The sequence below is a fragment of the Panthera leo genome, chromosome C2 (genome assembly GCF_018350215.1).
Source record: "Panthera leo isolate Ple1 chromosome C2, P.leo_Ple1_pat1.1, whole genome shotgun sequence".
NCBI lineage: Eukaryota > Metazoa > Chordata > Mammalia > Carnivora > Felidae > Panthera > Panthera leo.
The window spans coordinates 133,557,135-133,571,218 of NC_056687.1; the positions used below are offsets into that span (position 1 = coordinate 133,557,135).

At 41.2% G+C, this 14,084-nt stretch overlaps 1 long non-coding RNA gene across 1 annotated transcript in view; it reads left to right on the forward strand.

Annotated features, from left to right (window-relative positions):
• LOC122198367 overlaps nt 1–3,408 on the forward strand; it is a 63,701-nt gene extending 60,293 nt beyond the window's left edge. Inside the window, exon 3 of the long non-coding RNA XR_006192953.1 lies at nt 3,106–3,408. This is a non-coding gene — a long non-coding RNA (uncharacterized LOC122198367). The remainder of the gene's footprint in view (nt 1–3,105) is intronic.
• The last annotated feature ends 10,676 nt before the right edge of the window (nt 3,409–14,084 follow it).

The following is a 14,084-nucleotide window of genomic DNA, read 5'->3' on the forward strand; positions in this document are numbered from 1 at the left end:
CAGTTATTTATTGCTGCATGACAAACCATCCCTAAACTTAGTAGCTTTAAACAACAGTGATGTACTATTTCTTCTGATTTGTGATATGCATTTAAGTTTTTTTAAATTTTTATTTAATTTATTTTTTTTTAATTTACATCCAAGTTAGTTAGCATATAGTGCAACAATGATTTCAGGAGTAGATTCCTTAGTGCCCCTTACCCATTTAGTCCATCCCCCCTCCCACAACCCCTCCAGTAACCCTCAGTTTGTTCTCCATATTTAGGAGTCTCTTCTGTTTTGTCCCCCTCCCTGTTTTTATATTATTTTTGTTTCCCTTCCCTTATGTTCATCTGTTTTGTACCTTAAAGTCCTCGTATGAGTGAAGCATTTAAGTTTTTTGTGACTGAGTTCAGCAGGTCAGTTCTGTTCTTATATGTCTGGCCCCTGATCTGGGATGGCTGGAAAAGTTGGGGTTAGCTGGGAATCTCTCCTTCTATATGATCTATTTAGCCAGGCAACTGACCTTCTTCATATGGTGGCTCAGGGCTCCAACAGCAAGTGTTCTGAGAGGACAAGTCCCACTGTGCAAGTGCTTATCAGGTGTCTGCTTGCATCATACTTGCTAATGTCGCATTGGCCAAAGGAAGTCACATAGAAAGTCCAGAGTGGGTGTGGGAGGGACTGCATAAAGGTGTGAATACCAGGAGGTGTGGTTCATTGGGTGCCACCAATGTAGCAGTCTTCTATACTCATGATTAACCCAGTGACTCACAGCTAGTAAGTAGCCAGCTGAGATCTGGAGCAGTGTGGTTCTAGAATCTGTGGTCATAACCACCAGGAAATCTCCTCAAGCCGAGTGTTTCAATCATCTATCTCTAAACGTGTTTACTTAAAGCAACAAGCATCTTATTATGTTCATTGAGTACATGGGCCGTGAATTCAGTAGGTCACAGCAAAGACGGCTTATCTGTACTTCACCATGTATAGTCCTAGCTGGGATTCTCAAACTGCTGAGAACTGCCTGAGATGGTTCATCTGGGGTTGGGGTTCTCACTGTCTGCTAGGTTTCTCAGTTCTCTCCTACACGATCTCCCCACGTGACTAATGTCTGAGCTCCTTCATAGCACAGTGGTCTCAGAGGAGTCAGATTTCTGGCATGATAGCTGGCATTTCTTTAGAGAGCAAGGTAGAAACCGCTTTACCACTGCCATGCTGTATTAGTCAAAGAAAGTCACCAAGCCAATCTAGATTTAAGAGAAGGAGAAATGGACTCTACATCTTGACTGGAGAAGCGGTATAAACGTGCAGGGAAGGAAGGAAGGAATTGATGGCAGCCATATTTAGAGAGTTTCTACTGCAGTATGCTTAAGGACTAAAATGTGATCACTAATTTAACGTTTTGATGTTTTTGTTGTATTAATAATAGACTCTTTTTTAAGATCACTTTTAAGTTCACAGCAAAATTGAGAGTAAGGTACAGAGATTTCTCATACACCTCCTGCCCCCAAACATGAATAGCCTCCCCTATGGTCAATATCTTCCACTAGAGTGGTATATTTGTTACAATTGATAAAACTACACTGACACATCATAATCCTCAGAAGATCATTAGGGTTTACTCTTGGTGTTGTACATTCTGTGAGTTTGAACGAATGTATAATGACATGTATTCATCATTATAGAGTCATACAGAGTATTTTCACTGCCCTATAAATCCTCTGTGCTCTACCTATTCACTCCTCCCACCCCCTAATGCCTGGAAGTCACTGATCTTTTTACTAACTCAATAGTTTTGCCTTTTCTAGAATATAATATAGTTGGAATCATACAGTAGGTAGCCTTTTCAAATTGGCTTCTTTCACTTAGTGATAAGCATTTAAATTGCTTCCATGTCTTTTCATGGCTTGAGAGCTCGTTTCTTTTTAGTGCTGAATAATATTCCATTGTCTGGATATACCACACGTTATTTATTCATTCACCTGTTGATATCTTAATTGCTTTCAAGATTTTGGCAATTATGAACAAAGCTGTTATAAACATGTGTGTGTAGGTTTTTGTTGTTAGCAGTTTTCAACCCCTTTGGGTAAAAATACCAAGGAGTACAATTGCTGGATGGACTTTTTAAAGGTTCTAAGGTTAGTCAATTTGAAGAAAAAACATCAAGTAATAACATTCAACATTAATATTAAATAATATTAAATCGAACCATATGAAATTTCTGATTTTGTAGATCACACCTAAATATTTTACACCATTCAACTTAATAGTACAGTGATCTCAGAATACTGCAAAGGCTTTCACACTGATATGCAAAGAACTGAAGTTTGGGAAACATCTTCTAATTGAAGTATGTTATCTTTTGGTGACTTTATTTCTTCGCATGTCTTTATTAGACCAAAGCATAGAAGATGCTTATTTGGACAGTTTGTTTTGTTGGTGGTGGTGGTGGTGGTTTGGGAAAGGGTTGATGTGGGCTGCAGTGTATCAAGTGCCTATTAAACATATTCATTCATCAAAATGTCCTTGGCCCAAAGGACCACAGTCTTTCTAGGTCTGCTGCAAATCAGAAACCTGAGACAGCTGGCAGGCCCTTTGATTTTCCTGGGGAGAATGCTTGATTCTTCTTGATTTCCAATGACAACAGTATTTCCCACATTATCAGATATATCAACAGAAACCCCATTGACTTGGTGGGACATTAAGACCATTTTCTCAGAGGAGTTGGTACGAGAAATTAGAAAATGAATCATTGGGAACTTTTGGCCATATAGAGTGTACATCTGAAAATACTGTTCTACCAGAACAAACTACCCAACAATTGAAGAGACTTTGTCTTAGGCTGGGTTCTACTGATGAATCAGAACTTCAGATATGTTGGTGGTCTGATTTAGACACTTTACAGAATTTTATTTTGTATTTAGTCTCTGTCAGATTAAAAACATTTTTTTCCATCACCACTGTGGTTGTTTTTCAGCCTGGCAGTCTACTTTAATGGAAAGATTGTAACCAAATTGTGTAATTTTGCCCTGTGGATTTCCAATAAAAATATTATAATGTTGTTTGAAGGTTTGGAATTAGTAAAATAATGTTAAGGCTAACTTTCTTTCATCTCAATTCTTTCAGAGTGAAATTTGTAAGAAAATTTTTTGTTCAGAAATAGCATCCAACAGATTTGAAGTTCCAAATGGAGTCAGCACCAAGTCCAAAAACAAAACAAAACCAAACAAAACCTCACAAAGCATTTTCCAGTAGGATTTCCTGAAGGAACACTTCAAAAGGTCTAGATATATCCAAGACGGCTGAAGTCACACGCCTGCTTTCAGCCTCAGGAAATGTACTTGTCTCACATTCTCAGTAGCTTCTCAAGTTATTTTAACTGTTCAGCCCTGACAGTTAAATAAAAACTTGATGATAGAAGAGGTTTCATTATGTGTGCAAACGTGTTTTCTACAGCTAATCAGTGAATGGCAGACTGGGAGGTATTCAGAGGCCCAGAACAATAATGTCAAAGCTAATTCAATCCCTCACAGGTCAAGGCTTGTGACCATGGCTGAGCCTTTGTCAGACACACAAATACATACCACCTCTCTTTGCACATAAAATCACACCTTAAAATAAGTGGGCATTGATTTCTCTTGCTCCCATCTGCATTTAGCTTGGGCTCTTTCTCCGAGAATAATGCAGAACTACTGTCACCCTCGCCCAGACAGCGACACTAACATGCTTCTTTCTCCCACAACAATTCAATAGCACATCCCAGGATCACATGCTTGGTACTCTATCGTGACAGGTTGAATTTTAATGTCACAGTATTTTTCTCTTATCTGAACACCCAGAAGATGCGTCTCTTCATTTAAGAACCGTCTTTTCAGGAATATAAATTTATACTCAAATTTTGGATCCAGTTCTCAATCTTTCTTATTCCTGATGTAAGTTAAATAGGCATGATATATTTTATTATGATTTCCTTTGGATCATTCAAATGGTCTTAGTTTTAATAACGCCTTCATCCTCTCTCTCTCTCTCTCTCTCTCTCTAGAGAGAGAATATGCAGAATAATAATATTCTTCAGAAATTGCATATGACTGATTTTTTTTTCTAGTTAATGGCAAGTATAGCTAAAATTACCTAGTGAACAGTGGTTTTCTTCAGTTGTCTAATCTGAAAAACATCACAAAATCTATGGCCATACCACCCCGAATGTGCCTGATCTTGTCTGAAGAACCTCACAAAGAAAAATATCTGTAATTTATTATTATAAACATATAAGGTGGAGTGACCTTGCATGCTAAATTTCCAATTAAGAGATGCAAATAGTCACATCCTGTTTCACAATACTAGCCATCTGTTCCCAAGGCCTGCAGGTTCTCCTTTGCTCAAAGAAACACTTAAGTGAAAGAGAGAACCTAAGTTAAAATTTAGGTTTTATAGCCAGTATCAGATTAGAAAACACACCACATATATTTTAGTAGATATAATTTTCTTACTTTAAAATTATTGTATTGCTTTTATAAAAGGGTTGCAAAGTTCTCTTTTTACTATTCAGAAATTATGAAGTAGAACATGAGAGTGCTCTAGAATTTCTCAACCCCCATACCCACCTCAGAGATAGCCACTTTAGACTCCTTGGCATATATGCGTGTATATGTGTTTATTATCCCTTTGTGTTTCTTACGTGAATCTATTGTTCATCTCTTTGCTTATTTGAAAAGGTAAGTTGTACTTTTTTTTCTTTATTGATTTCTAAGAGTTCTTTATGTATGATACTAAACTGCATTAGATTTGTAGGTGAGAGTGAGACTAAATGTTGTGAGCAGTAAACAAATCTTGAATAAACAAGAATAGGAATAAACCCTCTATAATCAGCATCTTTTATGCAAAGTACTTAATGTATGCTACTTTTATAAAACATGTTGCCCTCATTGTTAGGGAATGCCCCTTTCAAAGACTGGATACGGTGATTACATATCACCAACACCTTGGCTGTGTTGTCTTGGGGCAACAAGGTTTAGAGTTGGTCTCTATTTCCTGGCAGAAATTGCCTGCATGGTTGTGCTTTATAAAAATGCATGGTCTCTCATCACAGAGTACAGCATGAAATAGTTGGGGGGATGGGCAAATGAATTTTCCATGGAGAAACATGGCAAACACTGCTTCAGCCGTGTGATCAAGGTTTATATCTACCATAATAAGCCATGTTGATAACATGCAGCTTTGGTATGATATGATGAGAATGGCACTTTATTTCTCTAGTCTTCCTCCCCGAAACCAACCATATTCTAACCATGAGAAAAACCTGAGACAAATTCAAATTGCGGGACATTCTGCAAAATATCCTATCAGTAGTCCTCAAAACCGTCAAGGTCATTGGAAACAAAACAATCTGAGAGACTATTACAGTCTAGAAGAGCCTAAGGAAACATGGCAAGTAAATGTAAGGTGTTATCCTGGATGGGATCCTGAGATAGAAAAAGAGAATAGGTAAAAACAAAGGAAATAAAAATAAAGCATGGAGTTTAGTTAATAATAATGAATCATTATTGGCTCATTAGTTGTGACAAATGTACCATAGTAACATAAGATGCTAATAATAGAGGAATCTGGGTGTGGGATATATGGTAACCCTCAGTACTACCTTGGCAACGTTTTTTTAAATCTAAAGCTATGCTAAAGTAAAAGTTTGATAAGAAAAAAGCAAATGGCAGATATTTGAATTGGACCATTTCCCCAATAAAACCATAAAATATTCAACTCAACTTCAACTAGTTGAGACTCTAGATAACCCCAATGCTGCCCTTGAACCTATCAGTCTAAGAGCAGCAGTAACAAAACAAAATCTAACTTGAGGTGATTTTCCAGGGAGGTAGTGGTTAGCAGTCTTCAGGACTACATGCCAAACCAGTAAAAATACTGAACTGGTAGAGAATGTAGAGATATTTCTACCAAATCATTTCATTTATGAAGGAACCAAGGCCCAGACAGAACAAGGCATATACCCCAGCTCCTATGAATCCTGACCTGGAACCGAATTAGGAACCTCTTTGCTAATTCAGTGCTCATTTTCCTCCCTCATGCTTCTTTCTACACCTTTCTGCTCAATATAAAAGCCCCTCCAGTTACTGACATTCTTTTGTTTTCTCTTCTTTTGTCCAAAGATCTAGGGGAGGGCCACATATTCTCCACACAGTGTATAAAAGACAGCAAGAGAACACATGAAATCTGGGACCACACTGAGTGGGGTCTGAATCCCAACTTCCTTATTGCCTCTGGTTCTGTTTTCCTGAACTATAAAATGACTCCAGTAATCCCTTATCTCTCAGGATTAAGTGAGATCCTGGATATGAACCTACTTTGGGGTTGCCTGGGTGGCTCAGTTGGTTAAGTGACCAACTTCGGCTCTGGTCATGATCTCATAGTCTGTGGGTTTGAGCCCCGCGTCGGGCTCTGTGCTGACAGCTCAGAGCCTGGAGCCTGCTTCAGAGTCTGTGTCTCCTTGTCTCTTTGCCTCTCCCCTGCTCACACTCTGTCTCTCTCTCTCTCAAAAGTAAATAAAACATTTAAAAACAAAAAAACAAAAAAACCCTACTATGGAGCCTGGTCATGGTAGGCCCTTGATAATTGAGATTCCTTTCATGAGAATATGTGTTTGTACATACCAGCAGCAGCAGGCAGGATTCCATGGGCCTTTACTTAGCATGTATGGGTTGGTAATCATTGATTGTATTCATGGAAGCTTTCCCTGACCAGGACTTTTCCACGTGTGTAGACCTTCCTCCTCACCACAAATTGTTCTCCACCAGAGTCACAGCCAGCACATGGAAGAGACTATACTTTTTTTTTTAATTTATTTTTAAAAAATTTTTTGTACTTTTACATGGCAAATTAGTTCATGGGATTCAAGAGGCAGCCCCCTCCTTCAGGGTCCTGTGAGACAGCAGCCTGAATGAATACATCATCATTAGGATAAATTTTTTAAATTGTAGGCTGGGAGGAATGCAATTTGGAGCTTTGAAATGTTTAGCTCAGTCTCTAAATATTACATTGGGATTGAACTGTCTCTTGTCCCCAAAGCTGATGAAAACTGAGATCTATGTTTCAGATGGCATTTAACAAGGTTATTCTCTGTCTTTTTTTTTTTTTTTTTTTTTTTTTTGCCTTTTAAAAAACAAAAAGCAGGTAGTGCAGTCTGTGAGTGTTCGTGTGGCCTGCCTTTGATAGCCAGCCTCCTTGACCCTCACCTATCAAAGACACAGCCTAAGAAATGTGGAAAGACAAACCATTGTTGGACAGTTGGTCAAGTTTAAAAGATTTTTTAAAAAATAATGAATTAGCAGCTTTCATTGTAGGGTTCTTGGAAGCTACTTCATCTTAGTTTAGATTCCTTCTAAAGCACTCTGCCACCAGGACTTGGTTGCAGGTAGCTTATTTGCGAGGTGACCCCACAAAGCAGAACCAAAGGAGTAAGGGAAGAGAGCAAGGTTAATAAAACGTGCATGAATGAATGGATTAATTTCTGTGGGTCTCTTTCTGAGCACTCTCTAAGAAACCCTGTTAACTGCATGTCAAACACGTTTCAGAATTTTCCCACTGGAGAGCAGAAGACTGGAGCATTTACCCACTGACTTCTGTCCTCCATTGTTGAAGATGGCTTCTGGCAACACCAAGTTGTCATCACATCTATGTACTTTTGTGTGTGGCTGCATGACCTTCACAGCCTCAAGGAAGGCAGACCAAACAGACACTGTAAAGTGAGCTTGATGTTGGACTTGGGTTGTGGGCATGGAACTGTCAACTACAGCTGCACTGAAACCAGATGGAATAAGGGACAGTGGCATGGTGCATTACAGCATCTGCTACTCTGGTACATTCTAGACTATGCTCTCCAATACAATAACCACTAATCACAGTTAAATCAATTAAAATTAAAAATTCACTTTCTGGGCGCCTGGGTGGCTCAGTCGATTGAGCTTCCCACTTCATCTCGGTCATGATCTTGCAGTTCGAGTTCCAGCTCCGCCTCGGGCTCTGGGCTGACAGCTCGGAGCCTGGAGCCTGCTTCAGATTCTGTGTCTCCCTCTCTCTGCCCCTCCCCCACTCACACTCTGTCTCTCTATTTCTCTCAAAAATAAATAAACATTAAAAAAAATCACTTTCTTGAGCACTGGGTGTTGTATGGAAACCAATTTGACAATAAATTTCATATATTGAAAAAATAAAAAATAAATAAAAAATAAAAAATAAATCACTTTCTCAGGGGTGCCTGGGTGGCTCAGTCAGTTAGGCATCTGACTTGATTTTGGCTCAGGTCGTGATCTCGTGGTTTGTGAGTTCAAGCCCTGCATCATGATGATAGTGTGGAGCCTGCTTGAGATTCTCCCTTTCCTCTCTCTGCACCGCCCCCCTCAAACTCTGCACCACCCCCCTCAAAACAAATAAATAAACCTTAAAAAAAAAAGTAAAAAAAAAAATTCACCTTCTCAGTCACACTAGCCACATTTCGAGTGCTCAACAACCAAATATGGCTGGTGGCAATAGTATTGGACAGAGCAAATATAGAACATTTCTCTCATTGCAGAAAGTTCTATTGCACTATTCTAGAGCGTAGCTTCTTGGGTCTCTTCAGTTCTGTAGGCCCTGACAAACTTGTATGGACTGGACATCTATTAGTCAAAATATACTAGGCTTTGCTGCAGACAAAGGTTGTGTTAGACATACTGCACATCTAACACAGGATCCAGATTGAGAGAAAACCTACCATCTGGAAAATGGCCAGTCACCATGGCAGAAGGGGAGAGAGCTCTTTGGGTCATGTACCAGCAACTGATGCCCCAGATCAGAAATGACATTCACAACTCATTGGCCAGAACAAATCATGTAATCCCACCTAACAACTCTACAGCTAGGAGTTTCAGAGAGAAAGACTGGCTATGAATGAGCTGGCCTGCTGACTAGCTCTGTTGGCATGATTGTTTATTCTTTTACTTATTCATACACTTATTCAACACGTATTTGATTATCTGCTGGGCATGGTGATGAGTCAGGGTATGTATATAGATGAATAATCAGGCATGATTCTTGCCCTTATGGAGCTTACCTACCATTTGCTGCTAAATGGCCATTAAAAGAGCAATTACAACTAAGGGAGATAAGTATTCTAATAAGGAAAGAATGAGATACTTCAGTTTCAGCAAGGCAAACAGTTTTCTTGCATATTAATGAGATAATTAGAACTGTGAGTATTTTGTCCAAGTTAGGGAGTCCAGAACGAGCACTGAGATAGGAAAACAAGCGCATCTGTTTCTCCTTCCCTTCCCTTCCGTTGTACCTTTGTGCCATTCCTTAACAAGATCCAAGAGAAGTGTTAGGCTAGCCCCTGTTAAGCAATGGCCATGACTCCACATACGTTGGGCAGGTGCCTGGAGGTTGCATGGGAGTTTGCCTACAAGGGCACACTGGCTCCTGCTCACAGATTCACCATGGCACTCAGCATTCGTGTTCCTGACACAGAGCTTGTGCTGGGCAGCAGGCCTGGGAGCCAGCAGGCCCTTCTTGATTTTCCCCTAAGGAGGTCAAATCAGACCAGCCAAGAACATGGGGCCACCTGACTGTGTCTTCATGGCTTCAGGGTGGAAGAAACAGGGAGCCGTGGCAGGGAGGTGCTTCCTGGAGCTTCTCACTCTCTTTCAGGTTCTCTGTGGATGTTGGGACCCATGTCCTTATCTACTGATCTACCTGTCCTCAGAATAAGACATGTGGCTAAATGTCACAGTTCAGTTCCTGTCATCTGGTTTAGGGGATGTCTACAAAGTGAAAGTTTATTAAATTCTATTTGTCAGTGACATATCTTTTTCTTTGTTTTCCACATTTAAATCCGTCCATTTAAAATAGACGTGTGTGGGGGCGCCTGGGTCGCTCAGTCAGTTAAGCATCCGACTTCGGCTCAGGTCATGATCTCGCAGTTTGTGGGTTCGAGCCCCGCGTCGGGCTCTGTGCTGACAGCTCAGAGCCTGGAGCTGCTTCGGATTCTGTGTCTCCCTCTCTCTCTGACCCTCCCCCGTTCATGCTCTGTCTCTCTCTGTCTCAAAAAATAAATGAACGTTAAAAATAAAATAAAATAGAATAGAATAGAATAAAATAGAATAAAATAAAATAAAATAAAATAAAATAAAATAAAATAAAATAAAATAAAATAAAAGTAAATGTGTGTGGAGGCAGCATGTTGGCTAAGTGCATGGACTCTGGGTTTTGCCTCATGGGACCTCCTGGGACTTCTGCCACTGAACATGTTATGCAAAGCTCCGTGCCTCCATTTCCTCACCTATAAAATGGGGGTAAAAATTTTACCTACTTCATATGGCTGTTGTGAAGATTGGTGAATAGAAGTAAAGTGCTTAGGAAGGTGCTAGGCATATAATAAACACTCAGATGAACTCGTATGCTATTATCATCAGTGTTGTCACTATTTTCATTACTGAGCACCTGCTGAAGTGATCAGCAGCACACTTATTTTGTGCTTGGTCTGGGGGAGATACAGAATCAGCCCAACAGCTGTGCAGCATGGTGGTTAAGATGATAGCTCTGTGCCACGGCTCCAAGTCTGGGCTCTGTAACCTACTGGCTGAGTGACTCTGGGTAAGTAACGAAGCTCTCCAGCCTTCATCTGTAAAATGTGGATAAGGAACTCCCATGTCTTTCACAGGGATTGGCTGAGATAACGTACGTACTTCAGCATTTAGCACTTAGGGCACACGCAATACAATTTGGCTATGGAGGTAATTATAGGGAGAAGAGAAGAAACTTGGTGGATGCTGGATGAACAAAGACAAGCACACAGTGGATGGTTGTGTTTGAGAAATGCTGGAGAGTGGTAGAAGCCAAGGGTCCCAGTAAGGAAGCGGTGATCTCAGAAGGTTTCTTGTAGGAGGCGTCATGGAACCTAGGCCTTGAAAGATGGATAGGAATTAATCAGGCAGGGAAGGACGGAGGGAGCATTTTGGGTAGAGGGATGGGCAGGCCTCAAACACCAAGCTATCTCATCTTATTGTAGATGACTAGACAATAGGCAGCCATTGCAGGATTTGAATTGGGGACTGGCCTAGTCACTGGGATCAAAGAAGGAAGTGGAGAGGTAACTGCACCAAGCTATGGGGCCAAGTGAAATGTATCTTCAATAGAGGAAATAAAAATGCTAATGGTGGCATTTAGAGCTCTTACTATGTGCCTGGTACTGTCCTAAACCCTTGGATTAATTCATTTTAATCTTCAAAGCTGTTCCATTGGATGGGTTCTCTTATTACTCCCAAATTACAAGTGGCACAGAGAGGTTAAGTCACTTTCCCAAGATCACAAATGGAGAAAGTCCAGATCCAGGATTAACCCAGACAACTTGGCTCTGAGCCTGGCTCTGTACCTGCACTTTTAAGATGCTTACACTTTTGGGATGCCTGGTTGGCTCAGTTGGTTAAGTGTCTGACTTTGGCTTAGGTCACGATCTCAGGGTTTGTGGGTTCGAGCCCTGCACTGGATTCTCTGCTGTCAGCACAGAGCCTGCTTCAGATCTTCTATCCACCTCTCTCTCTCTCTCTCTCTCTCTCTCTCTCTCTGCACCTCCCTGCTCTCTCTCTCTCTCTCTCTTTCAAAAATAAATAATTTTTAAAAAGATGCTTACACTTTTGTGAGCATCAGGGAAGGAGAAGGGGAAACAATATACAGAACTTGAGAGATGTTGCTGCTTGAAAAAGGAATGATGGAAGATGTAATTTAAAGTACAGCCAAGTGTTTGTCTTGGGATAGGGGAACCTTTGTTCTCTGCAACATGAAAGAGAAACCATAAGTAGAAAGGGGCAGTGAGAGATGTCAGCCGTTGAGGGGTCTCCTGGGAAACAGCTTCAATGTTCTACTCTCAGAAGAGCTTAGAGGGAAGTGGCAGATGGGTGGTACTCTTTTAGGGGCTCATAAAGGGGAAATGGGCTTTTGAAATAATGTCCCTGACCACACAATCAAACAAATTTTTTGTTGTGCCGAGCTAGGCATTCTCTGGGATAGCAGTGTAGCTGGAATTGGACTGGCTGGATTCTAGTCTAAGCTCTGCGAATCCTGGCTGTGTGACCTTGAAAATGTCACTTCACCTCTCTGTGTCTCAGTTTTCTCATTTGAAAAATAGGGTTACCTACCTCATAGGGTTGCTGTGACGATTGGATCTGTTAGTTTATGGAGAGGGCTTAGGGCTTAAGACAGTCAGCACTGTGCAAGTATTGGCTACTCTATTCTTGTTCCTCTTTCCCCTACAATCCCAGAAATCTTGACATCCCACAACAGAGAAAGGGAATGTAGCGGCTCATGTTCTGAGCCTCTCAGGATGAGCCCCACAACCCAGTGGCTGGAGTACAGGGCTATTCATGAAATGTGTACAGAATGAATCTATCTTGGTCACCTAACTCTCCTTTCTAGTGGGAAATTCCAGAACTACCGTGGAAGCCTTCAGATTCAAATTCCTGCTTGGAGAACAAATGTGTTTAATAGAATTGCTCACTAATAAGATACCAAGCCCAGGGGAAACTGGGAGGCTTATAAAAAATACTGGACAAACTACAAAGGAACCTGGCTAATCTGTGCTTCAAATCACAGATGCTGCCATCTCCTCATCAAGGTTTCAGTTGGTTTAAAAGCCTCCCCCCACCCAGGTTTCCCATTTTAGGGCAGACGTTGTGCTGTACAGAATTCTTATCTTTCCTTGCCCCCACCGCCCATCTCCCCCATCCAGTAACATTAGAGTTTCGGATCGCCATCAAAACTGATGATTTGGGGACAGGTTATTTATAAACAAGCCTCTCTGACAGAGCAAGGTGAAGACAATTCCATTTTAATTTGAGAACACACTGTTGCACTTTAAGATGTAACACACTCAAGTGATAATAAATTCACTATTCAACAGTATTTCTCACTCAATCTGTCAGCATCTCAGGTGAGATGAGTGTCAGAGGTACCGTCTTTTGATGCTGGGAATCACGTTAGAGGCCCCTGTTTTCCTATTGGCCTGGGTCATTGGGATTGGTAAGGTTCAGGGTAGTGGCAGAGACATGCCTACTCCGTGGCATACACTCCTACACTCCCCTGGCTCCACAGGCTTATTCCAGTCATTAAAGATCACTTGGAGTCACAGATCCCTCTTTTAAACACACATACCTAGGGGCACCTGGGTGGCTCAGTCGGTTAAGCATCCAACTTTGGCTCAGGTCATGGTCTCGCGGCCCGTGAGTTCAAGCCCCGCAATCAGGCTCTGTGCCGACAGCTTAGAGCCCGGAGCCTGTTTCAGATTCTGTGTCTCCGTCTCTCTATGACCCTCCCCCGTTCATGGTCTGTCTCTCTCTGTCTCAAAAATAAATAAACGTTAAAAAAAAATTTTTAAATAAAGTAAAATAAACACACATACCTATTCACCTTGTGAGAATTCTCGCTGGTTTATCTTCTGCCACCCAGTTTAATCAGAAACTCCAGGGGCTACCTGAATATCCTGAAGTCAGAGGGCAGAGGTGAGAAAGGAGAGCGGAGAGAGGAGATGGGGAGGTTCCCAGAAGCATTTCACCTTCTCTGCAAACTTTCCCAGGATCTTGGGGTCCTCCATTGCTGAATGCTACTAAAAGATGGCCACTGGGGAACTTCATACAAAGGCTGCAAAAATATGTGCCTAACTGAAGGAAAGGGCATTTTCATTTCTTTAAAAATAAGTCACTTTGAGATGCAGCTGAAACCAAGGAAGCATAAGGGATTGGCGGCCACCACCGTAAGCTAGAATTAGGCAGGGATGGGTTCTTCCCTATAGGTTTCAGGGGGAGCATGGCTCTATTGACACTTGAGTTTGGACTTCTAGCCTCCAGAACTGTGGGACAATACATTTCTACAACTTAAGTACACAATCAATCACTCAGAGGACCATTATTTATTGAAAGGGCTTGTATCAGAGGTTCTTAATCTTGGCTACACATTAGAATCACCTGGGGGGACTAAAAAACTCCAATGCCCAGGCCACACCTTTGACCAGTTAAACCAAATTTCTGGAGGCAAGACCCAAGCATCAGTATTTTTTTTAAAGCTCCCCAGAT